Consider the following 11,866-nt stretch of genomic DNA (forward strand, 5'->3'; position numbering starts at 1 on the left):
TTTTTGCTATTTTTTTGCGTTTTTGTTTTTGCGACTTTTTGTTTTGTTTTTGTGACTGTGTGGAACCCAGTTCAGCTACTGATTGATTGATTGATTGATTGTGCGACTGCAGTACATTGTTTATTGCTTTCATTTTATGGACCGATGGTCTCGTTAGAATGTAAAATCCATGTTAAATTGCTGCTTTAAGGGGTTGTTTTTAAAAGTCCGGAACGGATTAATCCGTTTTGCATGACTTTCTATGGGAAAGCGCGCCTCGGTTTTGGAACGCTTTTGGTTTTGGAACGGACTTCCAGAACGGATTAAGTTTGAGAACCAAGGTAGCATTGTATTGCAAATGCTGTCTATAACAGGCGCCAATCTTCTTCTGGTCAGTGTGTACCTGGAACATCCTTCCCTTCGTTGGAGTGATGGATTTCCTAGACCTCCTGCCTGTGCTAGGTTCTCAGCACACAGCATCTGGAAGTGAAGAAGAAACGAGGCTTTTTCAGAATTGAAGCCACCAAGGGCAGTCTCAGAAGAACAAGGCTGCAGGTTGTTAAATTATTATTATTATTATTATTATTATTATTATTATTAGGGTTGGAAGGGAGAGCCAGTGTGGTGTAGTGGTTAAGAGTGGTAGTCTCATAATCTGGGGAACCGGGTTCGCGTCTCCACTCCTCCACATGCAGCTGCTGGGTGACCTTGGGCTAGTCACACTTCTCTGAAGTCTCTCAGCCCCACTCACCCCACAGAGTGTTTGTTGTGGGGGAGGAAGGGAAAGGAGAATGTTAGCCGCTTTGAGACTCCTTCGGGTAGTGAAAAGAAGGATATCAAATCCAAACTCTTATTATTATTATTGTCAAAGAGAAAAACAACTACCAGACTTTTAGAAGTCATCTCAAGGCAGCCCTGTTTAGGGAAGCTTTTAATGTTTAATTGACTATTGCATTTTAATATTCTGTTGGAAGCTGCCCAGAGTAGCTGGGGAAACCCAGCCAGATGGGCGGGGTATAAATAATAATAATAATAATAATAATAATAATAATAATAATAATAATAATAATAATAAATTATTATTATTATTATTATTATTATTATTATTATTATTATTATGAAGTGTCGCTCTGCCTGGTGCCCACAGCCCCTGCCTCACACCTTGTCCAGGGCCTCCCAAATATTGGGCTATTTTTCTGGATTCAAAGTTGGGGGGGAGGCAAAAAGGCCATGCAACAATTGCACAGACCTGAGTACCATTTGGACTTACTGTAAAGGGGTTTTCTCTCCTCGTAGCTCTTTTGCCCTGCTTTCCTTCCTCTCCCCAAGACTTAGCAGAAACTGGCCCCTATGCCAGGAAGGCAGCCCTGAATCAACGGGCGGCAAAATGGCAAATTCAATTCAACCTAAACAAGTGGAAATTGATGCATGTTGGAGCAAGATATCTTATCAGCTGGTGGTGAGGGACCACGAACGGGACCTTGGAGTCATAATGGACCAAGGCAGGCGTCAACAAGCATGATGAGATTTTAATGTGTTTACAGACAATAAAAAATAAACCCACAAGGAGAACAGCTGTACCTATAGTGACGTGGGCAGCCGTGAACACCGAGGTGGATCTCGTGAGCCAGGCAGGAGCGGCGGCAGAGACCTCTCCAACTGGCACAGGTTCGTCTGGTCAGTGGGATCCTCATCTCCTGTCCAGCTTGGGTATAGGAAGTCAAAACAATGGTTAAAAGCCAGCATGGTGTAGTGGTTAAGAGCAGTGGACTTGTAATCTGGGGAACCGGGTTCGCGTCTCCACTCCTCCACATGCAACTGCTGGGTGACCTTGGGCTAGCCACACTTCTCTGAAGTCTCTCAGCCCCACTCACCTCACAGAGTGTTTGTTGTGGGGGAGGAAGGGAATGGAGATTGTTAGCCGCTTGGAGACTCCTTCGGGTAGTGATAAAACGGGGTATCAAGTCCAAACTCTTCTTCTTGATACAGGTGTTAGTCACTTGTGAGCAGCAGGTATATATTAGAGGCTTGCAGGAGAGTGAGCCCCCATGGATGAGCACGCTCACATTCCTCTCAGCCCCCAAACCCTGGGAAATCTAGCCAGGGGCATAACGAGCCGCTTAGCTGCCGGGGGCGGCAAGCCAAGCGGCACCCCCGGGGGCGGGGCGTCGCTCCGTGCGCATGACGTCATGACGCATGCGCACGGAGAGACGCCTCTGCCCGGGTCAGCAAGGAGGGGCGTCATGACAAGCGTGACGCCCCTCCTCGCTGGCCAGCCCGGCTCTGCCCAGGGAGCTCAGCGGTGAAAAAAGCCAGGGAGCCCAGCGGGCCAGTGAGGAGGGGTGTCACCTCTAGCCCAAGGCCCTAGATATGACATCAGGTGGGGGTTAGGTGAAGTTATGTCCGGGCCTAAAGGGGGTTTGCAGGCCAGTGTGGTCCATTGGTTATAGACTTGGCGTGAGAGAACAGGGTTCGAATCCTTGCTCAGCCTTGATACTCGCCAGAGGACCTTGCCAGTCGCTTGCCCGTTTTCTCGCCAACCTCCCTTTCCCATTTCTCACCCAGGACTAGGAATGTGGGGACTTGCTTTTGTACCGAGTCAGACCATTGGTGCATGCAGCTCAGTATTGCCAACTCTGGCTGGCAGCAAATCTCCAGGGTTTGAGATTTTTTGGGGGGGGACTTTCTCAGCTGCTCAGGTGCTGGAAATAGAATCTGGGGGTGCAAATGCTCTGCTACTGAGCTGCTTTGGGGTGTCGGGGCGGAGGATCATATCCTGCTGTTGCTAAACGGTTGGTAATTTTCCTTCCCTCCCACTGGACCAGCAAGATGATTGAAGGGTGGAAGCAAAGCAGCTATAACCCTTGTGCAAATTAAGTGCAACAAAGCATGTTTTCTATCTTACTCGTAATTCTGTACTCAAAACGAACATGAAATGTCAGTTGGTCATTATGGTGTCGGAAGCCTGCAGCCAATAGAAGGAATGAAGCACTTGCCACAATATATTGAGGTTTTACAAAAGAGTTATTCCAGAGCTGGAAAAGAGGTATCCTGACGGTACTGGGATATTGCAGCAGGACCTTAGCCCCCTGTCACAAATTAAAAGTGGTGAAGAGGTTCATGTCAGAGCAGCAAAGACAGGTACTTGATTGGCCAGTGTGGTGTAGTGGTTAAGAGCGGTAAACTCATAATCTGGTGAACCGGATTCGCGTCCCCGCTCCTCCACATGCGGCTGCTGGGTGACCTTGGCCTAGTCACACTTCTCTGAAGTCTCTCAGCCCCACTCACCTCACAGGGTGTTGTGGGGGAGGAAGGGAAAGGAGAATGTTAGCCACTTTGAGACTCCTTTGGGTAGTGATAAAGCGGGATATCAAATCCAAACTCTTCTTCTTCTTCTTCTTCTTCTTCTTCTTCTTCTTCTTCTTCCCTGGATGTAAATCCCATTTAGAATTTGAGGGCTATATGCAAAACTGGCCTCCGCGCTGTAGACTGTACGACTATGGAGAAGCTCATTTCGGCGCCGATTCAAGTGTGGCACAGGGATCCAAAAATCGACAGTGACTGTTCGAAACTAGTACAGTAGACTCCATGCCAAACCGTGTCCAAATGCTGCTTAAAAATAGCGGAGGTCATATCTGTTACTAATGTACAGATATGTGAGCTTTCTACATGTATATGTGAGTTTTGTACAATGAACTACCGTATATCGCGGCGTATAAGGCGACTCGGCGTATAAGACGACCCCCCAACTTTTAATGTGAAAAAACAGAGTTTGGGGTATACTCACCCAGCCCGGGATCCATGGCTGCTGAGGCGGCGGCAGCGGCGGGGAGAGCGTCCCCCGCGCCACGCAGGAGATTTCCGCGCTTGCCGCCCAAGCGCACAGCGGCCCCCATGGCTGCTGAGGCGGCGGCAGCGACGCCTGGGGCAGCGGGGAGAAGCTCCCCGTCGCCGCAAAGGAGGCCTCCGCGCTTCCTGCTGAAGCGCAGGACGGCCTCCACGACTGCTGAGGCGTCGGCAGCGACGCCTGGGGCAGCGGGGAAAAGCTCCCCGTCGCCCCAAAGGAGGCCTCCGCGCTTCCTGCTGAAGCGCAGGACGGCCTCCACGACTGCTGAGGCGTCGGCAGCGACGCCTGGGGCAGCGGGGAGAAGCTCCCCGTCGCCCCAAAGGAGGCCTCCGCGCTTCCTGCTGAAGCGCAGGATGGCCTCCACGGCTGCTGAGGCGTCGGCAGCGACGCCTGGGGCAGCGGGGAGAACCTCCCCGTCGCCGCACAGGAAGCCTCCGCGCTTGCCGCCCACGCCCAGCCCAGGCTCCATGGCGGCTGAGGCAGCGGTTGCGGCTGGAGCGCCGGGGAGAGGCTCCATGCAGCCAGTGGCGGGGCGGAACTCCGGGTCATGATGTTGCCGGCGTACAAGACGACCCCCGACTTCAGAGAAGATTTTTCGGGCTTAAAAAGTCGTCTTATACGCCGCGATATACGGTACATTGTTTGTTTCCATTAATTTGCACAAGGGTGTATGAGAACAAGGGGCATCAGTAGCAGCAGGACAAATGTCCCATTTGCGCAATGAGTGGGCTGGGTTATGCATGTGCAAACACCATATCCCCAACTTTCTACTGAATCGCAATGTATTTCGTGCTTCTTCTTCTTACAGAGGTTGTTTTATTGTTGTGTAGGAATATTTTGTAGATCCTGAGTGCCGGAACTAATATTGTGTCGCCCCAACTAATTCCTGCAGATTAGCTCACAAAGCCCAGACATTTTTTTCCCGTTGCAACTGCTCTTCCCAGCCAATTTTTTTTTTTTTTTTTTTTTACAAAGGATGGCTTGTCCGTGTCTCGAATGGTGCCTGCAGTCTAAACCAGTGTGATTCAGCTGGGCTTCTATCTGAGAGATTTATCACAAGGGTGTTCTTACAGTGAACACAACTGAGATCAAGCACGTGTTTAGCTAAGCAATTGAAATTCTGAATCTATTTTAGTGGTGGCCCTAGGGCATTCCCAGGGTGGACTACTGGCGTATACTGTAGTAGCAAATTCAGGCCACAAAATTAAATCTGAATTGGCACTTTTAAGCAACGAGCCCACTCCCACTCCCCCCCCCCCCAAAACAGAGTTTTTGTGATAAGGAAAGTGCTGGGGAAATGCAAAGGAAATTGTGGGATACCATTTGTTTTGATGAAATGCCATCTAACCCCCCCACCCCCACCCCCTGGAAACAAATTTGGATAAATGCTCATTAAATAGACAAGTTTGTCTAAACTCCCCACAAACAAATCAGGAAGAATGCTCAGTAAACAGGTCTAGAAGTATAATGATATCAAGGAGAGATTTGGACTAAAATGTTGACCAATTTTCATGAGGATTTTTTAAAAAATAAATAAATAAATCACAGATCGCTGCAGAAATGTGAAGAACTGCATTTAAGTTTGGAAAAGTGAGAAACTGAATATTTTATTATTTTATTTATTCAACTTGCGTATTTTTTCGTCTATAAGATGCCCCCATGTATAAGATGCCCCCTATTTGGGGGGACTCAGATTTAAGAAAATGGGGAGGAGATGTATCCATGTATAAGATGCCCCCACCCCCAATTTTTGACATTATTTTTTAGGGGGGAAGCCTAGTCTTATACGCGGAAAAATATGGTATACATGGCCTTATACCCAGAGGTCTCAGGATAGTTCACAACAAGACCACAACATATAAAATCAAACCAAAAGCAATATCCCAATAATCTCCCCCCCCCCCCAATCCAAATTCTAAAAGGGTGTTGGATGTCAATAAGATCAACCAAAGGCCTGGTTGAAAAGGAGGGTTTTTGTCTGGCGTCTAAAGGTGTATAATGAAGGCACCAGGTGAACTTCCCTGGGGAGACCATTCCACAGACAGGGAGCCACTGCAGAGAAGGCCCCGTTCTCGTGTTGCCACCCTCCGGACCTCTCGAGGAAGAGGCACACAAAGGAGGGCCTCAGAAGATGATCTGAGATTAACAGATTCATCCATCCTTAGGTGTAAGTGACCCACCTGCAATATCCCTACTGACCATTTGCAATATTAAGCCCTCATCTGGAGCCACCTGGGATGCTGTGGGTTAAACCACAGAGCCTAGGGCTTGCTGATCAGAAGGTCGGCGGTTCGAATCCCCGCGACGGGGCGAGCTCCTGTTGCTCAGTCCCAGCTCCTGCCCACCTAGCAGTTCGAAAGCACATCAAAATGCAAGTAGATAAATAGGTACCACTCCGGCGGGAAGGTAAACGGCGTTTCCGTGCGCTGCTCTGGTTCGCCAGAAGCGGCTTACTCATGCTGGCCACATGACCCAGAAGCTGTATGCCGGCTCCCTCGGCCAATAGAGCGAGATGAGCGCCGCAACCCCAGAGTCGTCTGCGACTGGACCTAATGGTCAGGGGTCCCTTTACCTTTACCTTGGAGCCACCTTGTGTGGCATTCCAAGGAAATATTCAGTGTAACTCAACACCACCCAATACTCTGCCCCGAGAGGTACCGCTGCTTGATGGCTGAGCCTTGCATGCAGAAGGTTGCAGGTTCAGTCCCAAACACTTTGTGTAGCAGCGCAGTGAGTGTCTTAAAATAATAATAAAAAAAGCTTTGGCTCCTCCATAAACACCCCCCCCAAAAAATCTCCACGCCCTGCTAACCCTCTGGCAGAAATCCTTCATGTTTCAAGGTGGGCTATGAACGTATACACTTCTCTATTCCATCAGGCTTATGCAGACAATTGGCAATACATCTAGTTAGTTGTTTTCTGATTTTGATTTTGTGTATATATATATATGCTCTTGTATTCTATGGTTTCTTGTATTCTATGTATTCTATGGTCCACTCACCTCCTGGCAAATAGAAGGGGAAGAAATGGAGGCAGTGAGAGATTTCACTTTCTTGGGCTCCATGATCACTGCAGATGGTGACAGCAGTCACGAAATTAGAAGACGCCTGCTTCTTGGGAGGAAAGCAATGACAAACCTAGACAGCAGGGGCGTCGCTGGGGAGGGGCGATAGGGGCGGTACGCCCCCAGTGACAGGGTGAGCAGCGGCGGGTGGGGGTGACAAGCGGCGGCCCCCCCGCCACTCCCACACGCCGCCGCTCCCTCCGTCACCCCGGGAGCAGCAGCGCTGCACGGACGGGGTGCTCGCTCGAGTGAGCACCACGTCCGTGCAGTGCTGCTCCTCCCGGGGTGACCGGTAGTGCATGGGGAGTGGTGGGAGGGGCCGCCGCTTGTCACCCCCACGCACCGCCGCTCGCTCCGTCGCCGTGGGAGCAGCAGCACACAGTGTGTGCGGTGCTGCTGCTCCTGGGGCGACGGAACGAACGGCGGCAAAAGGGAAAGGGGGGAGCAAACGGGCGCTTCCCCCCCCTTTTGGCCGCTTAAACACGCCAGCTTTGTTTCTCCCCCCCCCCTTTCGGCCGCCCCTTTTGGCGCTGGCTGGGCTGCGGAGCCGAAAGGGGCGGCCGAAAGGGGGGGGGGGAGAAGCAAACAGGCGCGTTTAAGCAGCCGAAAGGGGAGGAAAGCGCCCGTTTGCTTCCCCCCCCCCTTTTCACTTTCGGACGAAAGGGAAAAGGGGGGGAAGCAAACTGGCGCTTTTCTCCCCTTTCGGACGCTTCTTTCAATGCTGGCTGGGCTGCAGAGCCGCAGCCCAGCCAGCGCCGAAAGAAGCGTCCGAAAATGAAAAGGGGGGGGAGCAAACGGGCGCTTTTCTCCCCTTTCGGCTGCTTAAACGCGCCTGTTTGCTTCTCCCCCCCCCCTTTCGGCCGCCCTTTTCGGCGCCAAAAGGGAGAGAAAAGGAAGCAAAGCTGGCGCGTTCAAGCGCCCGCTTTGCTTTCCTTTTTTTCCCCTGCGGGGGCATCCCCAGGGGCGTGGCATCGCGCTGTGCACGTGCGTCATGACGTCATGACGCACGCACATGCCGCGATGCCCCGCCCCCAGGGGTGCCTCTTGGCTTGCCGCCCCTGGCAGCCAAGGGGCTAGAAACGCCCCTGCTAGACAGCATCTTAAAAAGCAGAGACATCATCTTGCCGACAAAGGTCCGTACAGTTAAATCTATGGTTTTCCCAGTAGTGATGTATGGAAGTGAGAGCTGGACCATAAAGAAGGCTGATCGCCGAAGAATTGATGCTTTTGAATTATGGTGCTGGAGGAGACTCTTGAGAGTCCCATGGACTGCAAGAAGATCAAACCTATCCATTCTCAAAGAAATCAGCCCTGAGTGCTCACTGGAAGGGCAGATCCTGAAGCTGAGGCTCCAATACTTTGGCCACCTCATGAGAAGAGAAGACTCCCTGGAAAAGACCCAGATGCTGAGAAAGATGGAGGGCACAAGGAGAAGGGGACGACAGAGGATGAGATGGTTGGACAGTATTCTCAAAGCTACTAACATGAGTTTGGCCAAACTGCGGGAGGCAGTGGAGGATAGGCGTGCCTGGCGTGCTCTGGTCCATGGGGTCACGAAGAGTCGGACACGACTGAACGACTGAACAACAACGACAACAATTCTATGGTTTTAAAAAATGTTTAGGGGTACTCCCATTTTCCTACTCCTACTGATATACGGCCCCTCAATGGGGCCAAACTTAGATTCACAAAATGTTTAGGGGTTTGCATACGCCTGCGTCTCCCCAGAAAAAACCACACACTGGTTTTATGTAAAATTGATGTAAACGGCTCTTTTTTGTTATTTTTGAATAGTGGCAACCCAGCCAGATGGTGGGGTATAAATAACAGAATACAATAAAAACACTTTAGTAAATATTAGGTTGTCTTATTCTTCTTAATTAATTAATTGAATTTGTACACTTCCCTTTATCCGACCATCCCACGGCAGTGCACAACCGAAAGATACAAAGTACCTTGGTACAAATGCCTTGCGCCGAGTCAGATTGTTGCTCCATCTTGTTCAGCGTTGTCAATCCTAGCCAGGGCCGGATTTAGGTTTGACGAGGCCCTGAGCTACTGAAGGTAATGGGGCCCTTTATATGTCCAGCTGTCCTTTGTCAAGGACAAATTGTCCCTGCTTTTTTGTGTTGAATATATGCTATATGGTAATTAATGAAGCCATTTGCACATAACAAAATATGTATTTTATCAAAGTAATTGTTGAACTGAAATACGATTAAAAAGAAGTATATTAATAGTGAAATATAATTAAGAAGTACACTATATTAATAGTGAAATAATTATTTACATCATAGGAGCCTACACAACACAAAACACTGTTGCTGTATGTAGGTTTTATTGTATTTGCTTTTTATCTCATATTTTGGAAATGTACATCCAAGTTTTTTCCCCTTTAAATTTTTTGGGGGCGCCCCAAGAGAGTGGGGCCCTAAGCTATAGCTTGTTTTCTTACACATAAATCCGACCCTGATCCTAGCCGACAACATAGCGGTCTACAACATCTCTCCGGTGGTCCCCCCCACCTGCCCCCAACACTCCTTGGAGATGCCAAGGGAAGCTTTCAATGTTTAATAGACACGGGTGGCGCTGTGGGTTAAACCACTGAGCCTAGGGCTTGCCGATTGGAAGGTCGGCAGTTCAAATCCCCGCGACGGGGTGAGCTCCCGTTGCTCAGTCCCAGCTCCTGCCCACCTAGCAGTTCGAAAGCATGTCAAAGTGCAAGTAGATAAATAGGTACCACTCTGACGGGAAGGTAAACAGTGTTTCTGTGCACTGCTCTGGTTCGCCAGAAGCGGCTTAGTCATGCTGGCCACATGACCCGGAAGCTGTACGCTGGTTCCTTTGGCCAGTAAAGCGAGATGAGCGCCGCAACCCCAGAGTCATCCACGACTGGACCTAATGGTCAGGGGTCCCTTTATCTTTACATAGACTATTGTATTTTAATATTTTGTTGGAAGCTGCCCAGAGTGGCTGGGGAAACCCAGCCAGATGGGCGGGGTATAAATAAATTATTATTATTGTTGTTGTTGTTGTTGTGTATTGATTCAAGGGTTATCATATCTGTATTCAAAACAAAATCGAAAATTCTTTCTAGTAGCACCTTAGAGACCAACTGAATTTGTTCCTGGTATGAGCTTTCGTGTGCATGCACACTTCTTCAGATACCTGGTATCTGAAGAAGTGTGCATGCACACGAAAGCTCATACCAGGAACAAACTCAGTTGGTCTCTAAGATGCTACTAGAAAGAATTTTCGATTTTGTTTTGACTATGGCAGACCAACACGGCTACCCACCTGTAACATATCTGTATTGCTATTGTCTGTATTCACATTAGGGGAAAGTAACTGCCTTCCTGTTCCAGAAGGAACAGCTACCATTGTTTCATTCAAGTTGCTGCATTTGGATCCCCAGTCTTATTGGTTCCCACCAAAAGGCAGCTTTGTGATTGCTTGAGATTGTTCCCTCCAAAATGTATCCTCTACTGTCCCTATAAATGTAGCATCCCTCTCCTCAGTTCCCCAGTCTCGTTTGTCTGAATAAAGAGTGTTACACGAAGATGCTGTCTCCTGCCTGCTTTGTCAGAGCTGAAATCACTTGCTGAATCACGATCCCCACGTTACAACAATTATTATTATTATTATTATTATTATTATTATTATTATTATTATTACCATTACCTGGAGCAATCTGCATGATAAACCGATCCCGTACCACTAAGCTACGTAGTCCTTTGATGGCAGGGCACCATAAAATGCAGAGCATTAATACCAAAAGATAGATAAAAAATCCTATCCCTTCAGCAGTGAAAAGAAGACCTTTCAACAAGGACTATTTCCCCCATGACAAGTTGAGATATCTCCCTGCAAGACAGACCTCATTTTGCATCTGGTCACTGGAAGATACTTACCAATGAATCCCAGCAGCACCAGCAAAAGAAGCAGCTGTGGTCCGAACGCTTTCATGATACTTCATCGATCGGGTGCTAATATTTCTGCCGGCTCCCATCCACCCTGGACATTTATCCTTTGGGGCCCCCTCTGCAAAAAGGTGGGCTTTGGCACACTCGTGCCGCATCGTGACTCAGGCATGGATTTAGGAATTAGCTTTGGCATTGTATACAGCCTGACCACATGCATGTTTACTCCAAACTCAATTCTGCTGAATTCATTGGTGCGCACGCCCAAGCGGGCAAGCAGAGGTCAGCCATTAAACTTATCAGAGGACCCCGGGGCCAGTCACTGCCGCTCAGTGTCACCTACCTCGCAGGGTTGTTGTGAGGATATGGAGGGAGGGAGGCCCAGGCCACCTTGAGCTCCTTGGACGGGTGGGATATGAAAGGTAATAAAAACACGAGGAGAGCCCCAGTTTGGCAGTGTATGGTTTTCAACACTGCTGTCTGGGCATGCGTGAGCCCTTATTATATCACAAAGCAGAAATCTAGCAAATCAGCAGAACTGTACTCTATTCACGCTTTCCTCTCCCCTTTTCTGGCCTTGGGCACATCCCATGACCGTCCTTGCTGCAAAGTCTGCTTGCCTTGTCATTGCCAGGCTTATTTGATTCATTAACAGGGTTCATCATCATCATCAATTTATTATTTACACCCTGCCCATCTGTTTGGGTTTCCCCAGCCACTCTGGGCGGCTCCCAACAGATTATTAAAAGCGCGTTAAAACATCAAACATTAAAAACTTCCCTAAACAGGGCTGCCTTCAGATTTCTTCTAAATGTCAGGTAGCTGTTTATTTCCTTGACCTCTGAAGGGAGGGCGCACCATAGGGTGGGCGCCAGCACAAAGAAGACCCTCTGCCTGGTTCCCTGTAACCTCACTTCTTGCAGTGAGGGAACCGCCAGAAGGCCCTAGGAGCGGGACCTCAGTGTCCGGGCGGAACAGTAGACCCCTGGGTTACGTTACCTTCGGGTAAAGAACGTGGCAAACCCGGAAGTGTATTCTATTGGGTTTTGGCACGTG

The 11,866-nt window shown here is 49.2% G+C and overlaps 1 long non-coding RNA gene across 1 annotated transcript; it reads right to left on the bottom strand.

Moving 5' to 3' along the window:
- Nucleotides 1-262: 262 nt before the first annotated feature.
- Nucleotides 263-10,924, bottom strand: LOC117045162. Its single transcript, XR_004426406.1, has 3 exons — nt 10,802-10,924; nt 1,561-1,684; nt 263-459 (listed from the first exon to the last, which is right to left on the bottom strand). It is a non-coding gene; the product is annotated as an uncharacterized LOC117045162 (long non-coding RNA).
- Nucleotides 10,925-11,866: the final 942 nt, after the last annotated feature.

The sequence above is a fragment of the Lacerta agilis genome, chromosome 4 (assembly GCF_009819535.1).
Source record: "Lacerta agilis isolate rLacAgi1 chromosome 4, rLacAgi1.pri, whole genome shotgun sequence".
Classification (NCBI taxonomy): domain Eukaryota; kingdom Metazoa; phylum Chordata; class Lepidosauria; order Squamata; family Lacertidae; genus Lacerta; species Lacerta agilis.